We start from the raw sequence: 15,912 nt of genomic DNA, 5'->3' as shown, positions 1-15,912 counted from the left end.
TGGTTCAAGAATGATTGAATATGGTTTGATGTTTCCTAGATTATTCTTTCTTGCTCACCTTGGTGCTTGGCTACTTGAATTTTCAATGTATTAGCTGAAGAAAGGTTTTGCTAACTAATGTTAACAATTAACATACAATTAAAGAAAGAATAGTATAACTTAATTTTTTTCTCTTTAATAAAGTCATTTACTCTTGTGTATTTAGATTGTGTATTTGATACTTTTAAGGTTTGCTTTAATTTATTAAATTTTAATGATCAGAAGTTCAACAAAAGAAAAAAAGAAGACAAAATTTGTGCATGAAATACTTAATTTTTAATGTGTGATGATGAATGTGAATTTTCGGAAGTATGGGTTTGTTGAGTCTTCCAATACAAATTAATTGAAATTGGACCTGTGTTAGAAATTAGGATTTTGTGAATAGTTCCTATATAAGATTGTGCATGAGGATAGAAATAAGTAATCAAAAACCTTTGATCTTAATATAAGCTCATTCACCTGTGCACCAAGTTTGATTCTCTGGATGTAATCTTTATTATGTTGTTATGAATTATGATGAAAAGTTTTGGTATCATCTCCAATTTATTATTCTTTCATGTGTGAATAATGATGATAGCCCCAATTTAAATATCCATTTTTTTTTAAATTTTGGATCTATGGAGTGAGTAACGTCCTACTACAAATGGGGGAAAGGTTGATTTTCAAAGCATGTGTTTCTTATTGAACTTGTCTGAACAATTTATCTCCGATAACTTCCATCTCTTGAGTAATTAACAAATGTTGTTTGTATACATTAAAACGAAATATTGGTGTTGCCATTTGTCAGTATAATTTTGTGTTCTCCATTAATTGATACTTATTTTGGTTAACTTTAATTTTAAAGTTAGATCCATGAACAAGATGTGTAATATAATTTTTACAATTTTCTTTTTTTGATGTCCCTAATTGTTTGCTACTTCGTCATAACAGATATTGATTTGGAAATAACACTTCCTTGCTTATAAAAAAGCATTAGTGAAGGAAGGTTTGCTTCACGATTAATGAATGTATTAAAATTTTCTATAAATATATTCTTTTGTTGTTCTTTGTTCAAGTTGAAACATGATCAATATATAAGTGAATGAAAGAAAAAAAATGTTGGATTGTTAAATGTGCATATAAAGAAAGTGGTATATACATAATTGGTTGGTTTTTCATTTGTGTGAAGTCATGAACGAATAAGTTTTAATTTTGTGGTCTTTATTCTACAATATAAGACATCAACTTTTTTTACATTACTAAAAATTGAAAAATTATATTTTGAATTGCAGTGTTTTGTACCTAATCTAATTAGATCACTTACTGTGATAGAGTTTTTCTACTATTTAGCTCTGCTTCAACTCTCAAAATTCTTATTTTAGAAAAATAATATGATAAAAGAAGCTATTCAACCAATGTCTTTAAATGATTATGCAAATATAATGCAATTAGTGATATAAAATTGAGTGTAAATTTATATATTATTGATTGCTTTGGTGATATAATTTACAATTTATATATTCTAAGTTCAAGAATTGAGTAGTAAGAGATAATCTCGATTTATTCCTATTACTATATTTATGTTTTTTATATTATATTTGCATTCTCCTTTATCTTTTTATAATTATATTCTCATGCAAAACATCGTATTCCAGGTATTATATATTATTACTTGATATTATGTAGCATGACTAAGGTTCTTTCTTAAATTAATTTTATCTTTTTAAGATCTAAACAATAATTATAGAACCTTTTTTCTTTTTCGCCTTTTACTTCCGTTTGTTTCTATCTAAAGGCATTTTTTTGATTTAGTGATGATTCTCATATTCCTTTGAAAAAAAATGTTGCCTCCATCTAAATTCTTAATATGTGGAAATGAGTTATTTTTTGTTCAGTTTTTTTGAAATTATTAATGTAAGTTAATTATATATGTATGTTAATTTATTTTTTTCTAAAACAATACAGATTTCTGTTAATAACCCATCAAGTGACATTGCATGTTTGAAGGATCCACAATGCAAGATAATCCCTATAAAATTGTATACTTAATGAAGTATATGAATAGATATTAATACTAAAGATTTTTGTTCAGTTTTTGTATAAATGGTATTTTTTTGCAGTGAATATTTTTGCTTTTTTTATGTTATTTAGGATGTTATTAATCAGAGTGCCAAATATTCACATAGCCCAAGTGTTAAATATAGTAGTGACTTGTTTCCGAGAGATGAGCAACAACTTGCTATTCTAAAAGATTCGAATTATAATTTTGAAGAGCATATGGACGAGTGTCGTGCTTGATGTTTAGTTTTTAGTTTTAATAGCTAGAATATAATTTTTATTTTGTGATCAATGTGTGAAAAGAATTATTTAATTAATAGCTATTGAAATGGAATTGAATGGTCTGTAATAGTTAACTAGAATATTTGGATAAAACTGTTATTGGGAATAAGTAAGTTATTGTGCAAGTATATTAAGAAATTTTCTGACTTCATCACAAACGTTTTTAACCATTTATATGTTTTTAAATTTTAAATTATATTATTTTTTTATCCTTTTCACTCTAAATATGTTTAATCATCTTATATTTACATCGTAAATTTATAACAATATTCACAAGTGTATAGTCATTATTATCAATTGTAACACTAAATTGAATATTCTATATTTTAATTAGAATCCAAGAATTAAAAATAAAATTAATTAAAAGGAATCTATTTAAGGCCGTGCGAATACACGGATTACCTACTAGTATATAATAAGAGAATAGTGAATAGTTAAATGCACGACAAGTGAAATTAAACTTTCTTTCATTGACAAGTGTGCAGCTTATACTATTTGCACATGGCGTATATACTATTAACTTAAATGGTCTTAAAATAGATATATATACATCTTATCTTATTTCTTATTTATATATAATAAGAGAATAAGAGAAGAGAAAGTATTGGGAGACAATGATATTAGTGTACAATAAATTTAAAAAAAGAAAAAAATTAAAAATTAAATATTAAATTCCTAATTAATTATTTAATTTCAAAATTGAAAATTTGAAAATTTAGGATTAGCATTTAAACTCATTCACACTACGTACGGTTATTCCTAATCTCACCATAACCTCCAATTCAAGTACAAAACTTGCCGTCATTTTCTCCGGTCCTCACCTTGCGCCGCTGCACTCCCCGCCGGCCATATCGACACTGCCGCTGCCTCCCGCCGACACCGCTTCCACCTCCGTCGGTCAGCCCGCGCCTCACCCTCCGATGATCAGCCCACTGCTGCTGTCACCGTTTTCGCACCACTCTTCCCCTACGGCATTGCTGCGGTGTTGCACAACCCTCTCATGGAGTTGTTGATGTTGACAGCGTGAGCATCATGAACATATCCTACTAAGAAGTTGATATGGGCAATGTTCTTAAAAATAGATACTTGTTTTGATGGCAAAATTACAAAGCACACCACACCATATGCAACCTCTATGAAAGTATTGATTGGGCGTAGCACCACATGAGCCCCCTTGAAATTTGCAGTAATATTCGGTAAGTCACTCTCCTCCTCAACAATGCAACAAAAACTTTATTGTTTGGTAGGGTCAGTCGTCCTAGGAAGGCTATGGCTTGTTCCAAAGCTGAAGTTGTAACACCCCAGTTAACCCAAACCTTACCTCTAGCCGTAAAGCAAGGGTTAGCCAAAGGTTACGAAAATTCTAAGGCTTATACATATTTATATAGAAAGAATAATATAATCTAGAAGCCCGATGAAGGAATAAAGCTCAAAGTTAGGGTAAGAAAAGCGCAAAATGCATAAACGGAGCAACTAACTTAAAGCACAAGAAATAGATACAATTTATATCAAAATACATAGTATAATGTCATAAGGATCTAGCCACAACTCGCGGAGTTTAAGCCAGCTAGCCATATATACCGACAATTAGAAGACTGACGAATTGATTTCTGCTAGTAAAGAATTTTACAGATAAAGTCTCGTTGAAAGTATAGTTTCTAAACCAACAGAGAATCCTTTTGTACAAAAGTTTTGGTTGTCACTAAATCAAACCCAATAAAATTGATAATCGAAGTATTGAAATCTCGGGTCGTCTCTCAAGGAATTGCAGGGAAGTATGATTTATTATTGGTTATGGAAATGTATCTTTTTGGGTTTTTGAATATGAAACAAGAAAAATAAATTGCAAGAAAGTAAATTAATAATTACAAAAATTCTTAGCAAGGTACGAAAACTGAAAATCCTATCCTAGTTACCCTTATCAATTGTGATGAGAATTGTTCATTACTCCCACTTAGTTAACCCTTACTAAATAAAGGAAAGTCAAGTGGATTAATCAATGGGAATCCTCAAGTCTTAGTCAACTCTTGAGGAAAGACTAGCTTTAGAGGGATCCAAATCAACCAGTAAATTCCAATTATCAATCAATAAAGGATAACTCAAGTGTCACCAATTAATCAATTCAAGCTAAGAATGTAAAAAGCTAAAATAAAATCATACATCTGAAATACCTCAAATTGCATTAAATATAAAATCAAATCTAACATTGGAAGGTTCATAAATCAATTTGGCAACATAAGTAATTGACCAGAGAAATAGATAAATCAAAGCACTAGAATAAATAAAAGTAGAAGAGAAACTAAATTAAAGGAACATTGAACCTGGAATTGAGAAGAAATAATCCTAAAACTAAGAGAAATCCTAAATCCTAAAACCTAGAGAGAGGAGAGAGCCTCTCTCTCTAGAAACTACATCTAAAACCTAAAATTGTGAATTATGAGAAGTGTATGAATGTCTTCTTGATTCCCCCACTTTGTAGCCTCTAAGCTGTATTTTCTGGGCTGAGAACTGGGTCAAAAACATCCCAGAAATTGCTGGGGGCGAATTCTGTAACTTTTTGCACGTGGTGTCTGTCACGCGTGCACGTAGGTCACCCGTGCGCGTTATTTGGAAATTTTCCTTGTCACGCGGACGCGTCAGTCACGCGTACGCGTCGCTCGTGTTATGCGCTAGGCACGTGTCCACGTCATCCATGCGCGCGCGTCGCTGCCATTTTCTTCAAAACTTCATTTTTGTGCGTTCTTTCCGCTTTTGCATGTTTCCTTTCTATCCTTTAAGTCATTCCTGCCCTATCAAGCCTGAAAATACTTAACACACAGATCACGGCATCGAATGGTAGTAAAGGATAATTAAAATTAACAGTTTCAAGGCCTAGGAAACATATTTTCACATATATTACAGGGTAAGGAAGGAATTGTAAAACCATGCAAATTATATGAATAAGTGAGTGAAGAATTGATAAAAACCACTCAAATTAGCACAAGATAAATCATAAAATGGTGGTTTATCAACCTCCCCACACTTAAACATTAGCATGTCCTCATGCTAAGCTCAAGGAGATAGAAGGAATGAATGGGGGAAAAGTAAGACTCATGAGATGCAACCTATGTATGAATGCAACTATATGCTGAGATGATTCTGTCTACTTGGTTAAAAATAAACAAGTTCTCTAAGACAAACATAAATCAGATTCCACTAATTCAAATCACACAATAAGAGACAAGTAAACTTGTAAGAGGATAGCTCATGAAAGCAGGGAACATAGAATCAAGCATTGAACCCTCACTGGTAGTGTATATGCACTCTAATCGCTCAAGTGTCTAGGGTTGATCACTCTACTCTTCTCTAGTCATGCTTTCTGAACTTTGTTCTTCATCTAGCCAATCAACAAAAATTTAGTATACCAATGCAAACATCATGAGGTCTTTCCGAGGTTGTAATGGGGTTAAGGTAAGGGAGAGGATATATGTATAGCCAAGTGAGCTAAAATATGAATCTTTGATTAACCTAAGCTTTCACCTAACATACACACACACTCTATGTAACTCTAAAATCATGCCTAGCTACCCATAATTTTCTTTTGCATCACATACTCATGCATCAACTTTTCTTTAATTTCACCACATATGCATTGATCTTTTATTAAACTTAACCTTGGGGTAATTTTGTCCCCTTATTTAATTACTTATTTATTTATTTATTTATTTGAATATTTTTTGGTTTTTTTTAAGCATAAGTTTTTTTTAAACATGAAAGCAAACATAACTTTATCAATGCACATAGGTTTTTAATTCATTTTTTTCTAGTCTCACATGAGTATGCACCCAAATTCCTAATATCTTTTCAATAAAATTCAAAACTTTCCTATCAACCCAAGTTCCCATGGTTCCCCACACTTAATTGATACACATCTCTATCTTAAGCTAACCAAAGATTCACTTGGGGTAATTAATTTGTTTTTTTCCGCTTAAGGCTAGTGATGTGGTGAAATATAGAACAAAAGGGGATTAAAAGGCTCAACGTGGCTAACAATGGTGATTGAAAGGGTAGGCTATTTGGGATAAGTGAGGTAATAACAAATGATGGCCTCAATCATATGCAAGCATGTAAATATACTAAACAATGGACATATAGAATGGAACAAAATATAGATCACAATCATAGAGAAGAAAATACACAAGAATAAAATAATGGTTAAATCATGTAACCATACAATTAGGCTCAAAATCTCACTGGATTGTGTGTTCTTTGCTGTAATTCATGTTCCAATTTACAGTCTTCAAACAAATTTAACACAAAATTTTTAATTCGAATTAGTGAATTTTTTTTTTTCAAAAATAGGGTCTTAAAAAGAATCTTATTATTTTTCAACCAAGTAGAACATACATGCAAACACTTATTATTATGCAATCTATCCTATCTAATAAAAGAAAGAAAAACTAAAAATGTTGGTGTTAAAAGCTAGAGAAGTTACCTCCAGAAGTTAGGTACTAACCGACCTCCCACACTTAAAGCTTGGCAGTGATGAATCCAATTCACACCCCCATTCAAAATTGGTGAATTAGTTCTTTTGACAAGCACACCAAAATTATCGTCAAGTAATAACCCACAGTAGAGTGGGATCGTATCCACAGAGATTGGCAAATTCGAGCAGTTTTAATTAATTGATGAATTAGTCAAGCGGATCAATAGGATTGTGAAGTACAGAATTGTAAATGACATAAATGTAAATGACTAGAATATAAAGAAAAACAATAAAGTGCAGAAATATAAATCGCAGAATGTAAAGTGCAGAATCATAAATGACTTGAATGTAAATGGGAATGGGGAATTGCTGAATGTAAAATTAAGCTGTAAAAAAATGGATAGATAAGAATGGGGAAATTCATTGAGATTGGGAGATGTTGTCTCTTTGGATCAAATCTAACTTATATCCTCTTCAATCATGCAACTCATTGACCTCTTGGCAATCATGATTGATTGAGCCCCAATCCCTTGGTGACTCAATCTCTCAGATCTTGATCAATAGCCAATTCCTTGGTCTAATTGCTCTTGAAGATAGATAGGCTTGGTCCCTGATTATACCACACATCATTATAGATCCAAGTAGTGGGACGATTATATGTCACATATCCAAACACCTAAACCCAGATTCTACTCAAGTGTGAGAAGGGATTTCAAGCATGGTTTCATGTTTCCTTTCCCAAGGTTCCCATGAAACCCAATTGCATTCAATCTCTTTCCCAAGATAATTGAAAGCTCAGCATTAAGAACTCCCTCTAGCAAATCAAAGAGAAGATGAAGAGAAGAAGAATTTCACTATTATCAATCCATCAAGTACAACAGATCTCCCTCTCTCAATGAGAGGGAAGTTAGCTACTCATAGCTCAAAAAGTACTCAAAAGTGAAGTGTAAAAGTGGATCTAAAACTGACTGCTTAACCCCCTCTTCAGTACTCCTTGGGGGTATTTATACTACTCCTAGTAAAATAAAAGAATTACAAAAGTGAAAAAGGAAAATTACATTTTGGAGGGAAAAGAAAACACTCAATAAGCGTGACTTCCCAGCTGGCGTATGGCTGGCACTTTACTAGCGTGTCACTTGTCCTTCATTTTTAGCTTGGCATGCCACACCCAATCATTCAAGTGGCACGCTCATCTCTCTATCAACCTTGGTGTGCCACGCCTTTGAACTCAAGTGGCATGCCCCTTGCCTCTTTCCACCTTTCTTTACCTCTGGAAACTTGAACTGGCGTGCCACGCCCAGGGTCTGGCGTCCCACGCCCTTGCTCTATGCTTGGCTAAGCTTCTCTGGAAAGTTGTACTATCGTGGCATGCCCAGGGTCTGGTGTGCCACGCCCCTTTTGTGAGTGAGTGGTTCCTCTGTTTAGCGTGCCACGCCACGAACTCAAGTGGCACGTGCTTCTTTGCTCTCTGAATGACACTGGCGTGCCACGCCTGGGGTTCAAGTGGCAAGCCCAAGTGGAGAAAAGTGAGTGGCATGCCACGCCTTCGATATCAAGTGGCACGCCCCATGTAATTTGCCTCCTTCATCCTCTCTGGAAACTTATACCAGCGTGCCACGCCAAAAGGCTGGTGTGCCACGCCCATGATCTTGTCTTGGTTCCAGTAGTTGGCGTGCCACGCCTTCGATACCAAGTGGCACGCCCAGTCTTCAATTGTCTTCAGCCCCTTCTCTGGATTGTTGTACCAGCGTGCCACGCCATGCTTGTTCAAGTGGCACGCCCATGGATTTGTGAACTCTTCAAGCTTGGCATGCCACGCCTGGGTTCTTAAGTGGCACGCCCAAGTGGCTTCTTGGAGTTGGCGTGCCACGCCTTCAACACCAAGTGGCACACCATAGTGGAGGTTCTTCTTGGAATGGTGACTTGGCTTGCCAGGCCCCTTTGCTCAAGTGGCACGCCCATAGTAGATGGTGGGTGAGGCGTGCCACGCCCAATCTGGCGTGCCACGTCCCTTTTGTGTCCTCCATTGTAGCTCTCTAGAAAAATGTATTAGCGTGCCACGCCCAGCTCCTGGCGTGCCACGCCAGTGCATTTTCGTGGCGTTTGCTCCCAAGTGGCACGCCAGTTTCACACGCCCAGCTTCTTGTTTGTCTTCTACCCATTTTTGATGCCTTTTTCACCTGAAATTCAGCACAACTCATCTCAAAGTAGTGTACCATAATATTCATCAAATAATGCATGAATTATACTGATCAAATGAGATTTATGCTCTTTTATAGTCTTCTTTATGCAAGAAAGAAGGGTAGATGATGCAAGTCATCACAACACCAAACTTAAGCTTTGCTTGTCCCAAGCAAATCAATGTGAGTAAGCCTTTATAACTTGAGGCCTTGGCTTTGAGTGATTGCAATACAACTAAGAGTAAGACTAAATGTTCAACACATGTATGAATGTTTTAATGTCATGGAAAACTCTTGGATCCTTGAGGGTTCTTTCAGGTATTGGCTTTAGGGGTCATTTCTATTGATTGTCACCTTGAAGTAGTAAGGATTGTTTTGCTTTCTTGACCACGACTCTAAGTGTTTTGTCTCAAGACAACCCTTTAATTAGGCTTTCGATTAGCACTCCCAAACCAGTTGGTTTTAGGGTACTAGGTGTTGAGACACCTCTAAGAATTTACTTACCCAAGTCTCTTCTTGACACATCTTCACCACAAGCATCTACTAAGATCTTTAGTTCTTTTTGAGCTTTTTAATGTTTCTTTTTTTTTCCTATCCAGTAGTTGATGCTCAGAGCCTTGGGCCTTTATTGCTTACTACCTCTTGGTTCTATGGATATTCAAGGAACACCCTTTAACCTTCCCTTGTTATACCTTCTAGGACTAGTTGCTCTCCATGACTCAATTTCTTTTTTATTTCATCCAAGGTTCTACACTTAGTTTCTTATTTCTTAGTTTGTTTGACAATCTCTATTGGCCTTGGTCTCTCTTGATGTTTTTGCACAACTCACAGTAACTCTTATGGAGACAAGCTCTACTTTTATTTATGTTGAAATGAAGACTTGAAATACATGGCATTTTCTTTCTTGTAAAAAAAAAAAACTCATAAAGACTTCAAACAGGAATTAAAACTAAGCATAAAACATAAACTATCCTAACATAATTATTTATTCAAAAAGTAAATAAAGCAAAAGCTTAAACAAGATTTCAGAATTTAGAAAATGTCAACCATGGGACTCAACAACCTTGAGCAGCTTCATCTTTAGTTCATTGGCCCCTTCCCCTTGTCCTTCTTCTTGGAGGAACCTTCTTGTGCTTTGGCATCCTTGGGCTTCCAAAATCCTAGCCTCCTCATATAAGATTTTACATTCTCTTTGTGTTGGTATGCTATTTCTTTTTGCCTTGAGCTGAGTTCCTCCAATTTCTGCATATAGGTGGGGTAATTGGGGTTCATGTTAGCTACTGTATTGCATAGGTAGCTCAACTTTGTTTGTGCATAGCAATCATATTCCCCTCTGGCTATAGTCCTTGCTTTATAAAGGTGTCTGAATTCAGCAAGACTCTCAATTTGTTGTAAATTTCGTCTCAGAATCATTCCTAAGCTGCCTTTCATCTCTCCCCAGTTAATCTGATCTTGCTGCTCCTTGAGGTTCTCAAAACCCCCTTGGAGTTATTGAATGTTTTGGTGAACTTGGCTCCATTGTTGTTGTTGAGTTTCTTTGAGTTGATTGACATCTTTTCTCAGGTGGTGTAGGTCTCCCTTCATTTGGTGTACATCTCCTTGTAATTGTTCCCAGTTGAATCCCTTTGAAAATTGTTGATATTGGTATTGTGGTGGTGGTTGAAGTGCCAAGAATTGAGGTTGCTCTTCTGCCTCTTCCTCTTCTTATTGTTGTTGTGGTTCATGGGCATGAGCTCTTCGTTTTCTGGCCCTGTTGAGTGGGTGAACAGCTACCACCTTGGCCATCTTTTTGGCAGTTATGAACTTGTCTTGCTTCACAAGCACCTCATCAATGATCTTTTCAACTCCAGCCTCATCACATAGCCTCTGTATAATGTTGGGGAATGCCAACCTTGTGTTGTCACTGGTGCTTTTCAGCACTTTGTTGATGTTGTTGGCAATCATCTCCCCCACGTTGATATTCTCTCCTTTCATGATGTTGTAGATGAGCACAACCCTCTCCTTGGTCACCTCTAAAGTGTTGGATGTGGGGATTAGGGACCTCCTCACAAATTCTAGCCACCCTCTAGCTTGGGGGCTCAAATCTATTCTCCTCAATTGATTTGGTATTCCATCCTTATCATTTATCCAACGCACATGTGATGAGTGGATAATTTATACGCTTTTTGGCATTGTTTTCAGTATGTTTTTAGTATATTTTAGTTAGTTTTTATTATATTTTTATTAGTTTTTATTCAAAAATCACATTTCTGGACTTTACTATGAGTTTGTGTATTTTTCTGTGATTTTAGGTATTTTCTGGCTGAAATTGAGGGACCTGAGCAAAAATCTGATTCAGAGGCTGAAAAAGGACTGCAAATGCTGTTGGATTCTGACCTCCCTATACTCGAAGTGGATTTTCTAGAGCTACAGAAGCCCAATTGGTGTGCTCTTAATTGCGTTGGAAAGTAGACATCCTGGGCTTTCCAGAAATATATAATAATCTATACTTTGTCTGAGATTTGATGGCCCAAATCGGCGTTCCAAGTCAGCATAGAAATTCTGGCGTCAAAACGCCAGAACTGGCATGAAAGCTGGAGTTAAACGCCCAAACTGGCACAAAAGCTGGCATTTAACTCCAAGAAAGGTCTCTACACGTGAAAGCTTCAATGTTCAGCCCAAGCACACACCAAGTGGGCCCCGGAAGTGGATTTTTACACTAACTGTTCTAGCTTACTCATTTTCTGTAACCCTAGGTCACTAGTTTATTATAAAAACTACTTTTAGTGATTCACCTTGTACCTCATGACACTCTACACGTTTCATATTGTATCTTCTATGACATGAGTCTCTAAACCCCATTGTTGGGGGTGAGGAGCTCTGCTGTTCTTCATGAGTTAATGCAATTACTACTATTTTCCATTCTATCATGCTTGCTTCTATTCTAAGATATTCATTCGCACTTCAACCTGATGAACGTGATGATCCGTGACACTCATCATCATTCTCACCTATGAACGCATGCCTGACAACCACGTCAATTCTACATGCAATCAAGCTTGAATGTGTATCTCTTGCGTTTCTAATCTAAGATTGGAACCTTCGTGGTATAGGCTAGAATTATTGGCGGCCATTCCTGAGATCCGAAAAGTCTAAACCTTGTCTGTGGTATTCCGAGTAGGATCTGGGAAGGGATGACTGTGACGAGCTTCAAACTCACGAGTGCTGGGCGTAGTGACAGACGCAAAAGGATCAATGGATCCTATTCCAGAATGAGTGAGAACCGACAGATGATTAGCCGTGCGGTGACAGCGCATTTGGACCATTTTCACTGAGAGGACGGATGGTAGCCATTAACAACGGTGATCCACCAACATACAGCTTGCCATGGAAGGAGCCTTGCGTGCATGAAGAAGAAGACAATAGAAAAGCAGAGATTCAGAAGATAGAGCATCTCCAAAACCTCAACTTGTTCTCCATTACTGCAAAACAAGTATTTATTTCATGTTCTTTTACTTTTTACAATTAAATCTGAGAATTATTGATATCCTGACTAAGAGTTACAAGATAACCATAGCTTGCTTCAAGCCGACAATCTTGTGGGATCGACCCTTACTCACGTAAGGTATTACTTGGACGACCCAGTGTACTTGCTGGTTAGTTGTGCAGAATTGCAAAAGTGTGATTGTGATTTTGTGCACCAAGTTTTTGGCGCCGTTGTCGGGGATTGTTCGAGTTTGGACAATTGACAGTTTATCTTGTTGCTTAGATTAGGAATAATTTATTTTTGTTGGTTTAAAGTCACTAAATTTGAGTCTTTTATTTGAGTTTAGTTTCATATTTTAAGTTTGGTGTCAATTACATGCTTTTATTTTCTTTTAATTTTTCGAATTTGCATGTTCTTAGTTCTTTCTTGATCTTTAAAAATTCTAAGTTTGGTGTCTTCTTTGTGTTTTCCTTTAAATTTTCAAAAATGTGTTTGACTTTCTAAAAATTTTAAGTTTGGTGTCCCTTGTGCTTTTATTTACTAAATTTTTTTTTTCAAAAATTTGTTCTTGGTGTTCATCTTGATCTTCAAAGTGTTCTTGGTGTTCATCTTGACATTCAAAGTTTTCTTGTTTGTTCTCTTTGTTTTGATCTAAAATTTCTAAGTTTAGTGTCATTTTGTTGTTTTTCTCTTTTCGCATTAAATTTCAAAAATTAAAAAAATATCTTTTCCTTATTTTACTCATAAATTTCAAAATTTTGCATTAAATTAGTCAAAGATTTTCAAAATCATATCTTTTTTTTAGTCAAATCAAAATTCTAATTTCAAAAATTGATCTTTTCAAATATTTTCCAAAAATCAAATCTTTTTAATTTCATCAATAATATCTTTTCAATCATATCTTTTTTTTATAAATTGCAATCATATCTTCTCAATCATATCTTTTTCAAAATAATTTTCAATCATATCTTTTTTATTGCTAATTTCAAAATCTTTTTCAAAAAAATCACTTAACTACTTTCCTCTTTCATATTTCGAAATTAACTAAGCATTTTTTTTCAAAATCTTTTTAATTAATTAATTAATTTAGTTTTCAATTTGCCTTTATTTCATTTTCTTCTAATTTTCGAAACTTTTATTTTATTTTTCATTTATTTTGTTTTATTTTATTCAGTTACTTTTAATTAAATAAAATAATTTTTTAAAAAAATATAATTTATTTGCAATTCATATTCTCTTTTCTCCATCATGGACATAAGTGGAAATGAACAGTCCAGAAAGACTCTGGGGTCATATGCTAACCCTATTACAGCTGCATATGGGAGTAGCATCTGTATACCTCCCATCAAAGTAAGCAGTTTTGAGCTAAATCCTCAGCTCATTATCATGGTGCAGTAAAATTGTCAGTATTCTGGTCTTCCACAGGAAGAACCTACTGAGTTTCTGGCACAGTTCTTACAAATTGCTGACACAGTACGTGATAAAGAAGTGGATCAGGATGTCTACAGATTATTATTGCTTTCATTTGCTGTAAAAGATCAAGCTAAGAGGTGGTTAAATAACCAACCCACAGCAAGCATTAAAACATGGAGACAGTTAACAGACAAATTCCTGAATCAATTTTACCCTCCAAAAAGGATGACACAGCTAAGGCTGGACATCCAAGGCTTTAAACAAGAGGATCATGAATCCCTTTATAATGCTTGGGAGAGGTACAAAGGGATGCTAAGGAAATGCCCCTCTGAAATGTTTTCAGAGTGGGTACAGTTAGACATCTTTTACTATGGGCTTACAGAAAGAGCTCAAATGTCTCTAGACCACTCAGCTGGTGGATTTATACACATGAGAAAGACGATTCAAGAGGCTCAAGAACTCATAGATACGGTTGCTAGAAATCAACATTTGTACTCTAGCAGTGAGTCCTCCATAAAAGAAGAGGCTAGGGTAGTAACTACTGATCCTAATCCTCAAGAACAGATCATTGAACTTAATCAGCAATTACTCCTTATGACAAAACAATTAGCAGAATTTAAAGAGATGCTCCAAGAAAATAAAAATGCTAACAAGAATATGGAAGCACAATTGAATCAGACAAGACAGCAGCTATCTAAACAGATAACAGAAGAATGCCAAGCTGTTCAACTAAGGAGCGGGAAGTCATTGAATAAATTAGCTCAAAGTAGCAGAAAGTCAAGAAAGGAACAACTGACAGAGGATGACCAAATCACTGCCCAAAATCCCTCTGAGGACAGCAAGAGCCCAGAGAGGAATAATTCTGGCATTCAAACGCCAGAAAAGGGTGAAAGATTGGCGTCAAACGCCCAGTGGATGCCCACTTCTGGCGTTCAAACGCCAGAAAAGGGAGAAAAGTTGGCATTGAACGCCCATTCCTTGCCCAGTTCTGGCGTTCAAACGCCAGAAAAGGGTGGGAAGCTGGCGTTAAACGCCCATTCAGCATCCAATCCTGACGTTCAAACGCCAATGAGGGATCAGACACCTGCAAGTGCTGATAGTAACCCCTCTAAGAAGGCTTCTCCAACCACCTCTGTAGGGAATAAACCTGCAGCAACTAAGGTTGAAGAATATAAAGTCAAGATGCCTTATCCTCAGAAACTCCGCCAAGCGGAACAGGATAAACAATTTTCCCGCTTTGCAGACTATCTCAGGACTCTTGAGATAAAGATCCCGTTTGCAGAGGCACTTGAGCAAATACCCTCTTATGCTAAGTTCATGAAAGAGATCTTAAGTCATAAGAAGGATTGGAGAGAAACTGAAAAAGTTTTTCTCACTGAAGAATGCAGTGCAGTCATTCTGAAAAGCTTACCAGAGAAGCTTAAAGATCCAGGAAGCTTTATGATACCATGCACATTAGAGGGTGCTTGCACCAAGACAGCTCTATGTGACCTTGGAGCAAGTATCAACCTAATACCTGCATCCACTATCAGAAAGCTTGGCTTGACTGAAGAAGTCAAACCAACCCGGATATGTCTTCAACTTGCTGATGGCTCCATTAAATATCCATCAGGCATAATTGAGGATATGATTGTCAAGGTTGGGCCATTTGCCTTTCCCACTGACTTTGTAGTGCTGGAAATGGAAGAGCACAAGAGTGCAACTCTCATTCTAGGAAGACCTTTCCTAGTAACTGGACAAACTCTTATTGATGTACAAAAGGGGGAAGTGACCCTGAGAATCAATAAGGATGAGTTCAAGTTAAATGCTGTCAAAGCTATGCAGCATCCAGACACATCAAATGACTGCATGAGCGCTGATATTATTGACTCTTTGGTGGCAGAGATTAATATGACTGAAAGTCTCGAATTAGAGCTAGAGGACATCTTTAAAGATTTTCAGCCTGATCTGGAGGAATCAGAGGAAATAAAAGAACCTCTGAAAATTCCTCAGGAAGAGGATAAGCCTCCTAAACCCGAGCTCAAACCACT

The sequence above is a fragment of the Arachis hypogaea genome, chromosome 12 (assembly GCF_003086295.3).
Source record: "Arachis hypogaea cultivar Tifrunner chromosome 12, arahy.Tifrunner.gnm2.J5K5, whole genome shotgun sequence".
In the NCBI taxonomy this organism is placed as follows: Eukaryota; Viridiplantae; Streptophyta; class Magnoliopsida; order Fabales; family Fabaceae; genus Arachis; species Arachis hypogaea.
This window is presented reverse-complemented; position numbering follows the sequence as displayed.